This window comes from Phoxinus phoxinus (genome assembly GCF_949152265.1).
Source record: "Phoxinus phoxinus genome assembly, chromosome: 5".
In the NCBI taxonomy this organism is placed as follows: domain Eukaryota; kingdom Metazoa; phylum Chordata; class Actinopteri; order Cypriniformes; family Leuciscidae; genus Phoxinus; species Phoxinus phoxinus.
Window position 1 is genome coordinate 1,334,760 of NC_136880.1, and position 19,861 is coordinate 1,354,620.

Consider the following 19,861-nt stretch of genomic DNA (forward strand, 5'->3'; position numbering starts at 1 on the left):
ACTCATTATGAAAGGCCTAATCGTCTGCTATGTAAATTAGCTGCGAGGAAGGATTGGAAGTGTAGTCTACTATTCAGCAAAGTTTAAACGCAAAGGTTTGTTTGATGTGGAACTTTTCTGTGTGTCATGTGACGCTATTTGAGTGAAATGTTTTCACTCCGATCAGAAATATGGTCCAGATATTGCAGAACACAAGATTCAAGCACCCAAACTTAAAGGTGCGATTTACATGGTTCAATGTGACAATTAAAAAATAGATTTAAAAATGTTTTGCAAAAAATAAATAAAATAAATATTTGAGAAAAAAATTAATACAATGCACTTGGCATATCACAAAGTGTCAAGCAGGTCGCAGTGCACATGAACCTAGCAAGTCAAGTCACAATACCAAACAGGAAAAAAGTAGTTTACATTGGCCTCAACCTTATTTATTTTTCCCTCAGAAATGATTAACTTTCCTAATTCTACATTTATACTGTAATATTATTAATAATAATCATATGATTGATTTAGTACGTATTTATTATTATTATTAACATTTTGAAAAACAATTGTACAACATTTTTTGAAGATAAAACAGTTGAAGGTAAATTCACAAGTGTGATGCATTAATTGCATTGGTTTTATAAAAATATATATATATTTGTATGGAATATCACAGACAGAAATGAACTTTCCCACTAAGGGCCAATATTTGACCCCTTAAATTGTCTTCCAGGGGCATTTATTTTCCAACCATGTTAATGTATACATAATGCATTTACACTGCAATTACAACTGCATCAATAATGTTATGAGATGAATGATTTAAATCTAAAAATGTATGAAGTAATTATAAAATTAAAACCGCTGTGGTGGCAAATCGCTGTCTTAATGAATGATTTATAGAAGCATTCATTCAACTGATTCATTCTGGACTGAAGCATCTCGGTCACTGAACCACTTAGCCGAGTCGTTCGCCACAGAGACGCATAACTGTGGCTTCTCTCTAGCTATTGTCCTTGGAGAAATATAGACAAGAATAGAATATTTACAATTTTATGTCTAAAATATCACTTATCACAATATTCACTCTTTGTTTACTGAACTGTTGTATAAATTCAACATCACTTTTGCAATCGCGCTAATATTATGGAAATATTGGATGATATCATATGTTATAAATATAAAATAACTCATTCTAGGGCCATTTTTGCCCCCATATTTTAAAGGGGTGGTTGATTGTGATTTCACTTTTCTAGCTTTAGTTAGTGTGTAATGTTGCTGTTTGGTCATAAACAACATCTACAAAGTTACAACACTCAAAGTTCAGAGCAAAGGGAGATATTTGCTTTTACAGAAATAACTTTCTGAGGACTACTACAAACGGCTGATAGGGACTACACCACATTCCTCCCGGATTACTGACATCACCAACCCCAAAATGTACATTAACCCGCCTCACAACAAAGGGCTCTATATGTCTCTGCTAAGAACAAGCTCTTGAAGCTCCGCCCCCTGTGCCGGGAGCAGCAGCTCATTTGCATTTAAAGGGACATACACAAAACTATGCATTTTTGATCACTATAACGAACAGGTTAGCTTACATGGCTTTCCTTTTTGAGGCGGACAATCCTGTCAGTCAGTTCTGTGCGGCTCGGCCCATTGATCATCAGTTTTGGGGAGAACTGGATCAAATCTGACTATAAATATATACATATAATTATAAAATAACTCATTCTAGGGCCATTTTTGCTACCATATCTTACATTTTGGGTGCATTTTATTCATTTTGGTGGGATTTTACCCCAACTGCCTGATGTCTGACCCTGCTTCAATAAAACACGACAAAACATTATTAACAGTATATTGTATATTGTTTTCCGTCATTGGAAAGAGACATATTTGCCATTAAAGTAGTGACTACTGTAAAAGTGGAGCCAACCATTAAGGAAACACAACCATTACAATAAGGGCTACAGCACCTTCACTGATTGGCTTAAGGAGAGACACGGCAGGCAAAAACATCGTGGGTTTTTTTCACTGGTCAATTTTGAGATTTTGGGATATTTGTCTTCAATAACATGTCTTTTTTCAGACTTGTGGTGAAAAAAAAGTCCAAAATACACATTTAGGTCTTTATTTTACTACACTTATTACTTACTACATTTATTCCGAAATTCAACAAAAGTTGGTGTTATAAATCATCCCGCTGCTCCGCGATCTTCTTCCTGTCATCACACACACCGCTGTGAAGCTCTCTCTCTCTCTCTCTCCTGTACAATGCTGTCGGATCCAAATATGGTAATTTCCCTTTTATCAGCAACCAATCCTGAAAGTACAAAGGGCAAAGGGTAATCTAAAAGCGAAATCTCATTGGCTGATGACAATTTCTGACAACGTGATTGGTTCAGATGCATCACGTGACGCGCTCTGACACTCAGATGTGTTTTTGACTGTTTTTCTGCCCAGTTAAAGGCCATAAATGCTGTGTTTATAAGTTTTGATGTGATTTAGGTGGTTTGTATTGTTGTTGTTAATGATTTGATGAGATATTGTGTCAGTAAATAGTTGTTTCCACTAAAAAAGTATGAATTTTTACATTACAAATCTTTAAATGCCTTTTTCTCAAAATGAGTTTGTCATTCTCCAGTATAAACATCTCAGCCGATGTTCACCAAACTCTCCAGTTACACACTTAGCAGTATTCTGAAGATATGTTCAGAAGGATTTGTTAATAAATCATTCCTGGCCTTATTTATGGGACATTTTAATAAAAAAAATATGGCAAACATCGTTTTTTTAAGGCTATGGACAGTATATTTAGATTTCCTAGGTAATGAAAGCATATATCCTGAAATCCCTCTGAACATCTTCTTTCATCTTCTGTGTAATCAAAATGAAAAAAAATTTCACCTGGCTTTATCATATGTTCAGATCTATCTACCGAAAATATATCTCCGGGGCTTGGGCCATAATTAAACTGAATACTGTGACAGTATTTTCAAAATCTCATGTTTAATATCCTCCAACTGGATGAAGTCTGTGCCATCATACACTACACACTTTTTTTTGTATTGTCTGTCAAGTCCGACTGTTGAAAATCAGAGCCAGTCTGCAGATTTTGGGCAGATATCACACAAAATGATGTAGTGTATGATGGCACAGACTCATATTTCTAGCTTCATTTAACTAGCGCTGACTTGCCCAGATTGCAAACTGGGGCAAATATTTGGGCAAAAGGCTTGCAGTGTATTCCAGTCCTAACTCTTCTCTGAGCTAGGGGAACATGAGGAAGCCAGAGACAAAGACGAGTTTGGAGGGAAATCTGTGAACGTTTGTACAAACAAATCATGATTCATCAATAACTTTGTTTCTGAAATTTGTTTCACTAAAGTTTCTACTAAAGTGGCCATTGAGTGCATATGGTCCCACTTTTTATTAGGTGTCTTTAATGACCATGTATTAAGATTTAGATTAATCATTGAATACAATGCACTTATTGTGCACATACATGTTTTACACTGTACTTATATGTTTTTAAACCTACCTGCATGGTGTAGTTTATTTCTGTAATTGCATCAATAGTCGACATTCCCTTAACCTTCAATCCGACCCATTCCACCAAACCTGTCCTCACCCGTTTCCCACTTCACTGGCGACTTTTGCAATTCAATATGAACACAATAAGTACAGTACATTATGCTTATTTTTTTACAGTAGTCATAGTAGATAAGGACACCTTATATAAATAATCACGTCCAAGTGTGCGGATAGGCCCAGTCTTCTTCCCCTCAAATGTCCTCCAAAAACGCACACTTAGATAAGATAGGCCGAGGAGAAGCAACAGACGCTGACTCGACTGGTTTGAACTGAGAACATTAAACCTTCTAGGAATATAGATAAGTTCCCAGAACAAACACGAGCAATATTGCTCTTAAGCTTATCGTCCCATGCATGAAACGAGGTACAATTGAATGCCAATCCTAAAAAACTCCACCTGGTGCATATTCAGCAGACAACAAATACACCTTATTGTAACAGCACAGCAGTTCACGAGTTCACACTTACATTAGTCAGATGGAATAAAAGCGTATGTGGCGTGCTGTCCGAGGAGAGATCTCCGGGCCTCGGTATTCGGCCCGAACCCAGAGTCCTCCCCCCGTATTCCTGGCTGTGAAAGAAAGCCAAGAGTGAGGAGTCGGGGTGGTGGAGGGATGCTGGAAAACTGTCAAGGACTGTTAGGTGAGTTGACAGAGTGGATATATATATATATGCTTCTTGTCATGCTGATTAGGGAAGACGTAATTGTTTGATGACAAGTAGATTGGATTGGTTATCTGAACGTTCTCCTCCCGAACTTTGTTTATAAAGCATCATAACATTTCTCCTGATCCGACAGGCGATGGGTCCAGGCGATGGGTCCAGGCGATGGGTTGCACTCTCTGCGTCATGATGCAAATATCACCGCTTGAAAGCATAGAGCCTTCATGCAGAAGGAGCACACGCATTTAAAACAATCTGCATAATCTATGACGAAAGACCAGGAGCCTCATTTATAACCGTTGCGTACGCAGAAAACAGGCGTACGCCACTTCCCACGCATAAGTTGTAATTTATAAAAACAAATTTGACGGGAAAATGTGCGCACCTGTAAGCAAACTCTGACCCATGCGTACAAACATCTGGAGACGGAGCAGTTTGGCGACACCGATGGAGAACTGAGGGACTGATGAAGGTTCAAATGCTCATTACGAGTCCTATTCACAAATACAGTGCATGTTCATAATAACAGTTAAAATAAATAAAATTATCATTTAAACTCGGTTTTACATCTCATATACACATTTAGATGAAATTTGTCATTCTCATTAATGGAGTTAAGCACTTAAATTACATGAAATCATTACCGAGAAGTTACAAAAAAAACATCAGATTCTTATTCTAAATATTTGTAGTGGATGCGCTGCTTTTGAACACTTTTCCTGTGGCATGCTGTGTTTTAATGTTTGCGTAGCGCATGACTAGCAGAACTTTCTCATGGTCTGAGAAAATAATGTGGGACTGATACGACACTGCGACCAACAGAATATGTTTTCTCACACTCTCGCAAACAGACTTATTGGTGGAAAGGCTTGCATGTGGGACACGTATGTGCTAGGAGAATTTATTCATAGTGATATAGGAGACAGAGAGAACTAATAAAGGGCACTGGGTCGTTTCACTCGAGGCGAACATATCTACCTCTGCTCTGCCAACTCCGAGCACAGATTGGAGAAAGGCATCACTGCACAGAGCTCAAGCAGAAGACATACAGATGATCTGCTGTTACCCTGAACAGATAAACATGGCTGGATTAACAGAATCTGGAGGACAGTGTGAGAAAAGGGAAATGCATTTGTCAGGTTGACACAATCCTCCCGAAGGATCCTCCCGTTCTGGGCCATCTGATCAGGAACAGCCCTCCGGCTGGGAAGCCTCAGCTGCCGACCTCAGATCTAGGGATCTGCCTGAAGCCCAGTGTCTTATTATTATTATACGGATAATGGCCTCAAAACGAATAACAAATAATTCTGCAGAATAATAGAAAAAATATTTGCTTGACACATTAGCCGGATTTTCATTATCCTTCAAATTGAAATTGAAAATACGCCCAAAATACGAGTTTTTACACTCGCATGAGGTGGTTTTTCAGGCAATTCAAAGCAGGAATATTTAGAAAACTGCAATGGAAACAGTTGCCTGACGTTCAAATAATTTACAGAGCATTTACAGTTGCCTGACGTAGATTGGGTGGTGTGTTTGTTTGGACAGAAAATGAGACAGAGTTCTTTATGAAACTCATAAAAAGTAAGAATTACTGGAATACTGGATTCTAAACAACAAAGAAATGCCACAGTTTATCAAGAGCTTGAAGCAGAACTGAGGGAGAAACACCCAGAAACTCCTCATATGAGCCTCTCACAGTATAAAGGGGCTTTCCTTGCCATTAATGCTTGGATAAACGCCTACGTCTCCTTCCATTCATAATAATGGCTAGTGCGGAGACTAAGATATAAGTAACCCATAATTTTTGGAATGATTATCGTGAGAGGAAAAAAGTTATGTTTTAGTCGCATAACATCGGTTAATGGAAACGCTTTCATTTCACAATATTTTTTTATCGACATTTAGAAAATATCGCAAGTTTTGTGCAAATCTGTAATGGAAACTGTTCGTGTTTGCTGGATAGCAGGGGACAGCATGAAATTATACTCAAACCTAAAATCAGGACGCAATAATGAGTCGCTAATAGCCGCTTTGATATCTCCGTGTGTCTCTCAGAAATCAGAGCTTGGCAAGAGTAATATCAACTAAAATAGACTACTACATCACACACGTGCTACTTTTTGATAAGCTTATTTAAATTATTTAAAGGGGTGGTTGATTATTATTCACACACACTCATACAAGCACACATTTTTTTTTGTCTGTCATTGTTTAATAAAAAATATTTTATTTGAAACCCTTCATTTGCATCAGCCATACTTAATTGATGTCTCCAATAGCTGTAACAGAAGTTACAAGTGTTTTGTTAGTTAATTGCTTAAGTTACTTGGATTGAGTTACAGCTAACCTTATTAACATTACACTAACCCAGAGCCATAGAGAAAAATCTTCACTCTGCACTTACATATTGTCACAGTGTCTGTTGTGTTTCCACTGGGTGTCCACTAGAGGTCACTTCCTTCCTGTCTCCATTCATCCTGGAACCACATTTCCCATAATCCTTGTTTGTTCCCATCACTTGTGATTGCACCCAGCTGTTCCCATTTATGTTGTTAGTGTCTGTGCATAAATACCCTGTCTGTGTTAGTTCATGTCACGGAGTCATTATTGTATGTCACTCGTCAACTCTAAGGTCTGTTTTCAAGTCTGTTCTCGGTTTTGTTCTTGCTTGTTTTGTTTATTTGTTATCTGACTGATTAAATGGTTTTCGACACTGGCATGGAGGAGTACGATTCGGATTATTTGGACTTTGACTATTGCATGGATGACGATTATTTGGATTGCCCTGATTACCATGTTGCTGCGTTTGGATCCACCCATTTCTCCGCTAGCGATCGTGACAGAATGACTCCGTCCACAAATGGATCCAGCAGCATGAACATTTTGCAGACTTTTGCGTTTGTGGTCCGCCAAAGGGAGGAGGCCATGACGCTCAGGTTTCCTAAAGACCTTTCGTTCGACGACAGAGAGTCTTTTAGAGGAGAGCGTCTGGCCAGATTTTCGGGGACCCGTGGAGTTTGCAGAGGAGGAAGTACTAGAGGTGAGCCCCGGACCCAGTCTCTACTTTGGTCTTCCTTCGACCATAGTTCGGTGATGCGCAGCCCAGAACACCCTTCGTCGTGGGTCCTGTCCCGTCCTGAACCTGCACCTCGCCAGAAGGGACGACGGAGGAGGAGGAAGACTTCCCTTCTCTCTAACGTTCCGGAGGTCGTGTCAGTACAGACCGCTGTGGTACCGAGGGTTGTTCCCGTGCAGTCCGTGGTCATCCCAGAGACGGTTTGCGTCTCATCTTCACCGCTGGTTCCGTCCAGCACAGTGCCTTCACCGTTGGTTCCGTCCAACACAGTGCCTTCACCGTTGGTTCCGCCTGGCGCAGTGCCTTCACCGCTGGTTCCGTCCAGCACAGTGCCTTCACCGCTGGTCCCGTCCGGCACAGTGCCTTCACCGTTGGTTCCGTCCAACACAGTGCCTTCACCGCTGGTCCCGTCCGGCACAGTGCCTTCACCGCTGGTTCCGGTCAGACCTACAGAGCCTGCGCTTCACGTCCCGTCTGCTCAGCCAAATTCGGTGGTCCGGGAGGATCCGACTTCAGGGGTCCCAGGTCCAGTTGTCCCAGAACGGTTCACTCTCCCTACAGCGCCCCCAGTGGTGGCCGAGGAGTCTATAAAGCCTGTTCGCTCTCGAAAGCGGAGGAGGAGGAGAGCTTCCGGTCAACCACGAGGCCCGGAGGTTGTTCTGAGGCCCTGGCCACCCAAGCGTCTCGCCCTGATGGCGCCACCCAAGCGTCTCGCCCTGATGGCGCCACCCAAGCGTCTTGCCCTGATGGCGCCACCCAAGCGTCTCGCCCTGGCGGCGCCACCCAAGCGCCACGCCCTGACGGCTCCACCCAAGCACCTTGCCCTGCCGGCACCGCCCAAACTCCTTGCCTTGCCAGCGCCGCCCAAGCTCGTCACGTCTGCCGATCCAGAGATGGTTCACGGCACATCGGTCGATCCAGAGACTGTTCACGTCACGTCGGTCATTCCAGAGACTGTTCACGTCACGTCGGTCAATCCAGAGACTGTTCACGTCACGTCTGTCGATCCAGAGACTGTTCCTGAGCCGGTCTCTGTTCCTGAGCCGGTGTCTGCCCCCGTGCCTGAGCCGGTGTCTGCCCCCGTGCCTGAGCCGGTGTCTGCCCCCGTGCCTGAGCCGGTGTCTGCCCCCGTGCCTGAGCCGGTGTCTGCTCCGGTGTCTGTTCCTGTGCCGGAGCCAGTCTCTGTTCCTGTGTCTGCTTCTGTTTCTGAGCAGGTATCAGTTCCTAGTCCTGAGCCGGGTCTGTTCCAGAGCAACCGATGTCTGTTCCTGGGTGGATGTCTGCTCTTGTTCCGTGGTCGCCCGAAGGGAAGTCTCCGCCATGGCCGCCCGAGGGGACGTCTCCGCCATGGCCACCTGAAGGATTTTCTCCGCTGTGGCCGCCTGATGGGTCGTCTCCGCCGTGGCCGCCTGATGGGTCGTCTTCGCCGTGGCCGCCTGATGGGTCGTCTTCGCCGTGGTCGCTCGAGGGGTCGTCTCCGCCCAGACCGCCTGATGGACTACCTGCTCCACCCTGGCCACCTGAAGGGTTGTCTCCACCCAGACCGCCTGATGGACTACCTGCTCCACCCTGGCCACCTGAAGGGTCGTCTCCGCCCAGGTCGCCCGATGAGCTGTCATCCCCTGTGTCCATTCCCTCCCATGGTCCTGGCCCTCCGTCCCTCCCCCTGATCCCCCACAGTTCCACCTCCCTCCTGGACTTTTGTTGAGTTTTGTTTTCTGTCGTGGAGCGTCTGGTAGCCGCTCCGTAGAGGGGGGGTTATGTCACAGTGTCTGTTGTGTTTCCACTTGGTGTCCACTAGAGGTCCCTTCCTTCCTGTCTCCATTCATCCTGGAACCACTTTTCCCATAATCCTTGTTTGTTCCCATCACTTGTGATTGCACCCAGCTGTTCCCATTTATGTTGTTAGTGTCTGCATAAATACCCTGTCTGTGTTAGTTCATGTCACGGAGTCATTATTGTATGTCACTCGTCAACTCTAAGGTCTGTTTTCAAGTCTGTTCTCGGTTTTGTTCTTGCTTGTTTTGTTTATTTGTTATCTGACTGATTAAATGGTTTTCGACACTGGCATGGAGGAGTACGATTCGGATTATTTGGACTTTGACTATTGCATGGATGATGATTATTTGGATTGCCCTGATTACCATGTTGTTGCGTTTGGATCCACCCATTTCTCCGCTAGCGATCGTGACACATATAGACCCAAACATAAAAGTGTAAATTCGTTTTTAATCTGTTATAGTTTTGATATGTGTATGGCTTCATCTTACAATTATGGCTTCATCTTAAAATTATATTCCTGGTCTTAACATGATCATGTTTCACGTTGTGGTCCTGGGGGTGGCCACTTTCATCAGAAGAAGTGAGCTAGCTTCTAAGCGAATTCTGAACGGACGGCCACGGTAGACCTCTTTGCGTGATCATGAAGGCTAATGGCTGAATCGGAATTTATAAGCAAAATTACGGGAATCAATAGCCTAATACAGCCCAGTTGTGCTAAAATAAATATCACGAGACGTCCATCATCAGATGAATGATATGGAAAAGTTAAAGGGGTCATGACATGTTTTTTTTTATTTTATTATTATGTTCCCTTAGGTGCAAATATAGTATTACTATAGTTTTTTTTACAAAAAACTTTTAAAATGTAGTGATTTATGACCTTTTCCCACCCTGTTTCTCATCCTCTGATTCAAACAGTCTGTTTTGGGGGTGTTTCCCCTTTAAGAGTTCAGTGTTAACGCCCACTGTTATGATTGGCTAACGTCAGTGCCTATGCATCAATTATTAACGCCCCCAGCCAGAACATTTGCGGATCAGCGTATTTAAAAAAGTAGTTTAAAGTTTTAAACACATTACTTACAGTTTGCGTCGCCGTTGTTGAGCCCAGAATAGTCGGCAAGGACTTATCTTTGAGCAACAGTTTTCTGGCAAAGCCAGCATCATTTTGGGATTTGTTCTCAAAACAGTCATCCTTCAAATGTACAGAACAAACGCTTAAACTAACACTGCCATGACTGAGACGTCTGCAAAAAATAAAGTGCATCCATTTTCCCCTGACGACTGGATCTTTCGCAGCGTATTCAAAGATGTTGTTTGTCCACAGCCAGGAACAGCACATCTGCGGCATCGTGATTTCCCTGTACACAGACCCACTCGCTGTCCGTCGACTGAACACTTGTGAGGCGCGCAGCGCGCGGGCGCGACAACGATACGAAATGAGCGTAGTTGTTTTGCGCTTAAAGCGTAGTTGTCTTGTGCTGGAGGCGGTCATATGCAAACGCTGGTACGTCACTTCGTACCGTGACGTCACTTCTTACCATGGATCCAGAACGAGCTGTATTTAGAGCTTGATTAAATAAATGATTCAATTATAATGGGGAGGAAGTCTTAAGCTATGAAACTTGCAGGACCTTTGTAATGGTACAAAGACCTCTTATATACTAAAAGATCAAGGCAAATTTGGTTTCTCATGTCATGACCCCTTTAAGTTAGAGCTGCTAAAGCCAGTGCTACTACCCATGCGAACATGAACCCTAAGCTTTTCCCTCCAAAAATATAGCCTAAAACGTAACTAAGTAATATACATAACCTCGTTGCCTCTCCAAATGCAAAACTGACATTAACAAAATGCAATATCAGCTGAAAAAGTACTTGGGTGTGTATTTTATTTTATATTTTCCGTTCAATAATGCAATCACTGCTGTCTGTCCCATAGAAGAACATGACAGCCAGCGTATGTTTTGGAACTATTGGGGCGTACATGAACCACGTGACGGCCATAGCAGCGACAGCAAAGAGTGTCGCAACTCTTTCTCTCTATGGCTCTGGTAGGGCCTACACAAGCTTTCTCCCAGGTTAGTGACATCACCAACCCTAAAATTGACAACCCTCCCCTGTGCCGGGAGCAGCAGCTCATTTGCATTTAAAGGGACAGACACAAAAACGGTGCGTTTTTGCTCACCCTCAAAAAGTGACAACTTTAACATGCTATATAAAAATATCTGTGGGGTATTTTGAGCTACAACTTCACACACACACACACTCTGGGGACATCAGATACTTATTTTACATCTTGTGAAATAGAGTGCGGATCGGGCCGAATTTTTCTGTCCGAGCCCGGCCCGCGTCCGACAGAGCAGTAACCGAACCCGACCCGAGCCCGACAGGCATAAAGATATTTATGTTCGAGCCCGACCCGAGACCGGCAGTTAAAATCCCATTTTTTTTCTCATACTAATGACAATTGTACGTTTGTTTGTGTGGAAAGCCCGCTTTTATTAAGCAACTGTAGGAAGGCAATCGGAAATGTCAACAGGACAAGCGCATCAGCGCGCGGAGCAACAAGCGCTCTTAACACCTGGCGCGTGCACATTATGCACGTGTTTCGTTGTCACGGCTACATAAACAAATGTCCGCACACAGGAAGACGGATGTTATGGTAATATTTTACATGTATTTTAATCACAAAAACGAACGTTTGCATCAAGTGAAAGCGTCAGGCACATCGGCTACCTACATAATAAGCTGTTTTAAATTTAAAATGTTCAATGCCTTATCGCGTTGATGTGACCGAGCCCGACCCGAACCCGAAAATCATTTCTAAATATCTGTCCGAACCCGGCCCGCCCGTCGGGTACCGGCGGGTCCCGTCGGGCTTGGGTCGGGTATCCATCCTCTATTGTGAAAAGGGCATTATAACACCCCTTTAAACTTTGTATGACATGATACACAAATTAATGAAATAAGAACAGAATGATCGCAAAACAAATAACTGTGTTCCCATCTTTACGTGTCTCTCAGAAACCAAATCAGCTCACTGTCATGAATAATAATCAACTAATGAATCATATAGATTTCCTATATTTGATATGTCTATTTAAATGTTTTAAACCTACAATATTATAGGCTACATGATATTTCTCTGTCTCTGGCATTTATGTAGGCCTATTCTTTATCAATTGTTCAGATTTGCATTTGCATGCATGGTAAAAAGGTCAAATGGTCAAATGTTTTAGCAATTTTCAGCCAATGAAAGTTTTCTTTCAACTTCCATTTCCTCTAATTAGCTATGATTAGTCTGATTCCTCTTCTTAATTGAGGTTGTGGTGGATGATTGTCCAGACATGACTCTGTACACAAAGCTGCTACTGTTGCACAAGGCATGTTTGTTCAATGAGAACTAAGAAGGAAACAGATATACAGTGTGGAGAGAACAAGTATTTGATACTCTGCCGATTTTGCAGGTTTCCCCACTTACAAAGCATGTAGAAGTCTGTAGTTTTTATACTCTTCAACTGTGAGTGACGGAATCTAAAACAAAAATCTAGAAAATAACATTGTATGATTTTTAAGTAGTTAATTTGCATTTTATTGCATGACATAAGTATTTGATACATCAGAAAAGCAGACCCAATATTTGGTACAGAAACCTTTATTTGCAGTTACAGAGATCATACGTTTCCTGTAGTTCTTGACCAGGTTTGCACACACTGGGGATTTTGGCCAGCTCCTCCACACACACCTTCTCCAGATCCTCCAGGTTTCGGGGCTGTCGCCGGGCAATACGGACTTTCAACTCCTCCAAAGATCTTCTATTGGGTTCAGGTCTGGAGACTGGCTAGGCTACTCCAGGACCTTGATATGCTTCTTACGGAGCCACTGCTTAGTTGCCCTGGCTGTGTGTTTCGGGTCGTTGTCCTGCTGGGAGACCCAGACACGACCCATCTTCAATTCTCTTACTGAGGGAAGGAGGTTGTTGGCCAAGATCTGGAGATACACGGCCCCATCCATCCGCCCCTCAATACGGTGCAGTCGTCCTGTCCCCTTTGCAGAGAAGCATCCCCAGAGAATGAGGTCCACCTCCATGCTTCACAGGGATGGTGTTCTTGGGGTTGTACTCATCCTTCTTCTTCCTCCAAACACGGCGAGTGGAGTTTAGACCACAAAGCTCTATTTTTGTCTCATCAGACCACATGACCTTCTCCCATTCCTCCTCTGGATCCTCCAGATGGTCATTGGCAGACTTCAGACGGGCCTGGACATGCGCTGGCTTGAGCAGGGGGACCTTGCGTGCGCTGCAGGAGTTTAATCCATGACGGCGTAGTGTGTTACTAATGGTTTTCTTTGAGACTGTGGTCCCAGCTCTCTTCAGGTCATTGACCAGGTCCTGCCGTGTAGTTCTGGGCTGATACCGCACCTTCCTCATGATCATTGATGCCCCACGAGGTGAGATCTTGCATGGTGCCCCAGACCGAGGCAGATCCGTCATCTTGAACTTCTTCCATTTTCTAATAATTGCACCAACAGTTGTTGCCTTCTCACCAAGCTGATGCCTATTGTCCTGCTTAGATCGTTAAAATAGGGCCCAAGAACTCTTTATTCAAGAACTCATTCTCTTGTAGATTTAAAAGATTGCCAAGAGATCTCTGTAACAAGGTTAGATGTTATGGGAAAAAGGAGGCGGGAACCAGCGGACATTCAAATATTTTAATTAATAAATAAACAAATACAAAATGAAAGTATAAGCCAGCATCCCCTCACGGACGACTGCTGGCCACACAAAACAGAAACCTCCGTGAGAGATTCGAGACCGGTGCGCCTCACAGGTGTCGTTCATCATTAATCACGCCACCGGTCTCTCGCCGTTCTCTCACGTCCCTCGACCTGCTCGCCACATTCTCTATTTATTATTTTTACATGTATCAAACAGAGAGAAACAGGCATTTAATATAAGGCTATAGGTGAGGAGGTCTTCATTCCAGATTTCTCTATCCTCACACCCCGTCATGCCAGCTGTAAATGGTTTCTCCTCCCTCACCCCTCATCTCTTTCTCCTTCCTCTCACCCCATCATGCCTTTATGTTTCTCTGAGGTCGTACAGTAAGTATTAGTAGTACATTTGCATCAGTTGAAACAATCCTGTAACATGTACACATTTAATGTCATTATCAGTGGAACATCTCTGCTCAGTGAACGTGGCATTGCACACACACCTCTAACAAAATATAGCTCATCCCATATCTCTCATCAGCACACATGTACAAACATACATTATGAAATTATTATGAAAATTAATAAAGAAAAATAATACAAAAAATAACATTAAACAATACATTTTTAGTCTTCACTCTCTAGTTGTGTACAGGTGACTCACACACACACACACACACACACACACACACACACACACACACTGCGAGGGCGTCACCTTTAACGTAACGTGTTTATTAGTGGTGTAACGGTTCAAATCACGGTTGGGTTTTTAATCAAGGTGTTAGGGTCACGGTTTCGGTACGGTTCGGTGTGTGCTATGTTCAGGAAAAAAGGACTACTTTAAAAAAAAAATAAAAAAAATAAGAACAAATAATCTAATCTAACTACAAGAAACAGCACAAATAAATACAATGGAGCAAAGATTCAAATAAAATAAACAGTGCTTTTCAAGTTTTTCTGATATTTAGTTTTCAGTTTTCAGGTACAGAAATTAAATAGGTAATCAAATATAAAATAACATTGCATATAATATTCACAGCATAAATCAAATAAATATGAATCATTATTGAAGTTGCAAAAGCTATTAAGTCAAGAGCTGTGAGTGATTTCTATGTCATTTGTTGTTTGATGAACATTAAACACACAGACCGCAGTGATATGAGGCTGCTCACTTTAAGACATAATGATGATCCAGCACACACGCGTTGTCTTTCTCGACTACGTTCACTTATATCAGACTATGTTGGCCAGGATACAGACGGGCATGTTATACATTTTTTGTGTGAATTTGTCCATTTAATTTGCTCTATATTTGTGCGCTGTATACGCACTTTCAGTGAGCGCACTTCAGATGTGCACACACACATCTCCCCACAGCGCCTGCGACCTTTCTTTCGTGTCTTGGTTGAATTAGCAATAGCAAGGCTTAAATAAGTTTAGTGTAAACACAACGTGTGTTGTTCAGGTCTTGCGCGTTATCAACACACCAACGTAACGTACATGGCTGGTCATAAGAGCATATGGCACTCGCATTGAACAAAGTTTACAAAGAGTGACTGTTTTATCCACGCTTTTTGATCATCACTGTTGTGATGTATTGGGAAGCCAGAAAACGTTTCCATCGTCAGAAACATAAATTAGCCGAACTCTCTCTGTCTGTTAACACGTTGCTGCTTTCAGCAAACCAGACTATACGAGTCGTCAGATTTGGGATGAACTGCAGTGCAAGTGTGTGCTGAACCATGGCTGGAGATCGGTACCATTTGATTTTTTTACCAAAAACCATTACACCCCTAGTGTTTGTTCTGCACTGTATAATGTGTTTATGATGTTTTGTTCTGTTGTCACTGTTTGCCTGAGTTCTGTGTCACTTTCCCCGGCTGTTGATTAGTTTCCACACTCCTGCTTCTGTTCTCCTCGACTACGTTCCCTGTGAAATGTTCTCTTCAGGGTCTGGTATCATCAATGTTAATTGTTTCTTGTGTGTAAGCAGACCTACTGAAAGACATCATCCTTTTTTATCTCTATTCCAATCTCTTCAAGTGTCATGGCCTTCGGCGTTGCTTGCAGTGCAGGGAAGTTGGCATATTCCTCGGCTACTGTGATAGCCTTATTCTGTGCTCTTCCTCAAGCAAGACATGATGTCTGGAAATACAGTCAGCTGGATTGTCAGTTCCTTCTCGGTATTCAATTCTGAAGTCTTAGATCCCACCTTTCAGTTCTGGCTGGTGTCTTTGATATTGGGTTATTCCATGTCATGCCAACGACAAGTTCAGTGCTCTTTGAAGGGTCAAACTTACATTACAAGCATTTATAGCCATACAACTGGCCGACATTACCCTTTGAACATTAGAGAATTTCATTGTTTTTAACAGATGGCATATATCTGCTTAAACAATCTTGTTGTCACATCATGAAGTAGTTCAAGTTCAAGTTGAAGTTCAGTGTATTTATAAAGCACATTTAAAAACAGCCACAAGACTGACCAAAGTGCTGTACAACAAGATCACATCAAATCAAGATATAAACTCTTAAAAGAGAACGTACTGACAGAAAACCACAATAAAATAATTAAAATGAGATGTTAATAGGCCAGGGTGAACAGGTTTGTTTTTAAAAGTGACTTAAAAATAGTCAGGGAATGTGTCATCTAATCTTTACTCCATAATCGTGGACCAACCACAAACACACTCAATCTCCTCTATGCCTGAGTCTGGAGTGTGTGAGTCTGGAGTGTGTGAGTGTGTGAGTCTGGAGCGTGTGAGTCTGGAGCGTGTGAGTCTGGAGCGTGTGAGTCTGGAGCGTGTGAGTCTGGAGTGTGTGAGTCTGGAGTGTGTGAGTCTGGAGTGTGTGAGTCTGGAGCGTGTGAGTCTGGAGCGTGTGAGTCTGGAGCGTGTGAGTCTGGAGCGTGTGAGTCTGGAGCGTGTGAGTCTGGAGTGGAGTGTGTGAGTCTGGAGTGTGTGAGTCTGGAGTGGAGTGTGTGAGTCTGGAGCGTGTGAGTCTGGAGCGTGTGAGTCTGGAGCGTGTGAGTCTGGAGCGTGTGAGTCTGGAGCGTGTGAGTCTGGAGCGTGTGAGTCTGGAGTGTGTGAGTCTGGAGTGTGTGAGTCTGGAGTGTGTGAGTCTGGAGTGTGTGAGTCTGGAGTGTGTGAGTCTGGAGTGTGTGAGTCTAGACTGGAGTCTGTGAGTCTGTTAATAGGCCAGGGTGAACAGGTTTGTTTTTAAAAGTGACTTAAAAATAGTCAGGGAATGTGTCATCTAATCTTTACTCCATAATCGTGGACCAACCACAAACACACTCAATCTCCTCTATGCCTGAGTCTGGAGTGTGTGAGTCTGGAGTGTGTGAGTCTGGAGTGGAGTGTGTGAGTCTGGAGTGGAGTGTGTGAGTCTGGAGTGGAGTGTGTGAGTCTGGAGTGGAGTGTGTGAGTCTGGAGCGTGTGAGTCTGGAGCTTGTGAGTCTGGAGCGTGTGAGTCTGGAGCGTGTGAGTCTGGAGCGTGTGAGTCTGAAGCATGTGAGTCTGGAGCGTGTGAGTCTGGAGCGTGTGAGTCTGGAGCGTGTGAGTCTGGAGCGTGTGAGTCTGGAGCGTGTGAGTCTGGAGCGTGTGAGTCTGGAGCGTGTGAGTCTGGAGCGTGTGAGTCTGGAGCGTGTGAGTCTGGAGCGTGTGAGTCTGGAGCGTGTGAGTCTGGAGCGTGTGAGTCTGGAGCGTGTGAGTGTGTGAGTCTGGAGTGTGTGAGTCTGGAGCGTGTGAGTCTGTGAGTCTGGAGCGTGTGAGTCTGTGAGTCTGGAGCGTGTGAGTCTGGAGCGTGTGAGTCTGGAGCGTGTGAGTCTGGAGCGTGTGAGTGTGTGAGTCTGGAGCGTGTGAGTCTGGAGCGTGTGAGTCTGGAGCGTGTGAGTCTGGAGCGTGTGAGTCTGGAGCGTGTGAGTCTGGAGCGTGTGAGTCTGGAGTGTGTGAGTCTGGAGTGGAGTGTGTGAGTCTGGAGCGTGTGAGTCTGGAGTGGAGTGTGTGAGTCTGGAGCGTGTGAGTCTGGAGCGTGTGAGTCTGGAGCGTGTGAGTCTGGAGCGTGTGAGTCTGGAGCGTGTGAGTCTGGAGCGTGTGAGTCTGGAGCGTGTGAGTCTTGAGTGTGTGAGTCTGGAGTGTGTGAGTCTGGAGTGTATGAGTCTGGAGCGTGTGAGTCTGGAGCGTGTGAGTCTGGAGTGTGTGAGTCTGGAGCGTGTGAGTCTGGAGCGTGTGAGTCTGGAGTGTGTGAGTCTGGAGCGTGTGAGTCTGGAGCGTGTGAGTCTGGAGTGTGTGAGTCTGGAGTGTATGAGTCTGGAGCGTGTGAGTCTGGAGTGTGTGAGTCTGGAGTGTGTGAGTCTGGAGCGTGTGAGTCTGGAGCGTGTGAGTCTGGAGCGTGTGAGTCTGGAGCGTGTGAGTCTGGAGCGTGTGAGTCTGGAGCGTGTGAGTCTGGAGTGTGTGAGTCTGGAGTGGAGTGTGTGAGTCTGGAGCGTGTGAGTCTGGAGCGTGTGAGTCTGGAGTGTATGAGTCTGGAGCGTGTGAGTCTGGAGTGTGTGAGTCTGGAGTGTGTGAGTCTGGAGCGTGTGAGTCTGGAGCGTGTGAGTCTGGAGCGTGTGAGTCTGGAGCGTGTGAGTCTGGAGCGTGTGAGTCTGGAGCGTGTGAGTCTGGAGTGTGTGAGTCTGGAGTGGAGTGTGTGAGTCTGGAGCGTGTGAGTCTGGAGCGTGTGAGTCTGGAGCGTGTGAGTCTGGAGCGTGTGAGTCTGGAGCGTGTGAGTCTGGAGTGTGTGAGTCTGGAGTGTGTGAGTCTGGAGTGTGTGAGTCTGGAGCGTGTGAGTCTGGAGTGTGTGAGTCTAGACTGGAGTCTGTGAGTCTGTTAATAGGCCAGGGTGAACAGGTTTGTTTTTAAAAGTGACTTAAAAATAGTCAGGGAATGTGTCATCTAATCTTTACTCCATAATCGTGGACCAACCACAAACACACTCAATCTCCTCTATGCCTGAGTCTGGAGTGTGTGAGTCTGGAGTGTGTGAGTCTAGAGTGGAGTGTGTGAGTCTGGAGTGGAGTGTGTGAGTCTGGAGTGGAGTGTGTGAGTCTGGAGTGGAGTGTGTGAGTCTGGAGCGTGTGAGTCTGGAGCTTGTGAGTCTGGAGCGTGTGAGTCTGGAGCGTGTGAGTCTGGAGCGTGTGAGTCTGGAGCGTGTGAGTCTGGAGCGTGTGAGTCTGGAGTGGAGTGTGTGAGTCTGGAGTGTGTGAGTCTGGAGTGTGTGAGTCTGGAGTGTGTGAGTCTGGAGTGGAGTGTGTGAGTCTGGAGTGGAGTGTGTGAGTCTGGAGCGTGTGAGTCTGGAGCGTGTGAGTCTGGAGCGTGTGAGTCTGGAGCGTGTGAGTCTGGAGTGTGTGAGTCTGGAGTGTGTGAGTCTGGAGTGTGTGAGTCTGGAGTGTGTGAGTCTGGAGTGTGTGAGTCTGGAGCGTGTGAGTCTGGAGTGTGTGAGTCTAGACTGGAGCGTCTGAGTCTGGAGCGTGTGAGTCTGGAGCGTGTGAGTCTGGAGCGTGTGATTCTGGAGCGTGTGAGTCTGGAGTGTGTGAGTCTGGAGCGTGTGAGTCTGGAGCGTGTGAGTCTGGAGCGTGTGAGTCTGGAGCGTGTGAGTCTGGAGCGTGTGAGTGTGTGAGTCTGGAGTGTGTGAGTCTGGAGTGTGTGAGTCTGTGAGTCTGGAGCGTGTGAGTCTGTGAGTCTGGAGCGTGTGAGTCTGGAGCGTGTGAGTCTGGAGCGTGTGAGTGTGTGAGTCTGGAGCGTGTGAGTCTGGAGCGTGTGAGTCTGGAGCGTGTGAGTCTGGAGCGTGTGAGTCTGGAGCGTGTGAGTCTGGAGCGTGTGAGTCTGGAGCGTGTGAGTCTGGAGTGTGTTAGTCTGGAGTGTGTGAGTCTGGAGTGTGTGAGTCTGGAGTGGAGTGTGTGAGTCTGGAGCGTGTGAGTCTGGAGCGTGTGAGTCTGGAGCGTGTGAGTCTGGAGCGTGTGAGTCTGGAGCGTGTGAGTCTGGAGTGTGTGAGTCTGGAGTG

At 44.7% G+C, this 19,861-nt stretch overlaps 1 protein-coding gene across 6 annotated transcripts in view; it reads left to right on the top strand.

Moving 5' to 3' along the window:
* The window catches only part of LOC306998027 (corticotropin-releasing factor receptor 2), a 151,852-nt gene that overhangs the window by 79,507 nt on the left and 52,484 nt on the right, over positions 1-19,861 (top strand). The window lies entirely within an intron of this gene.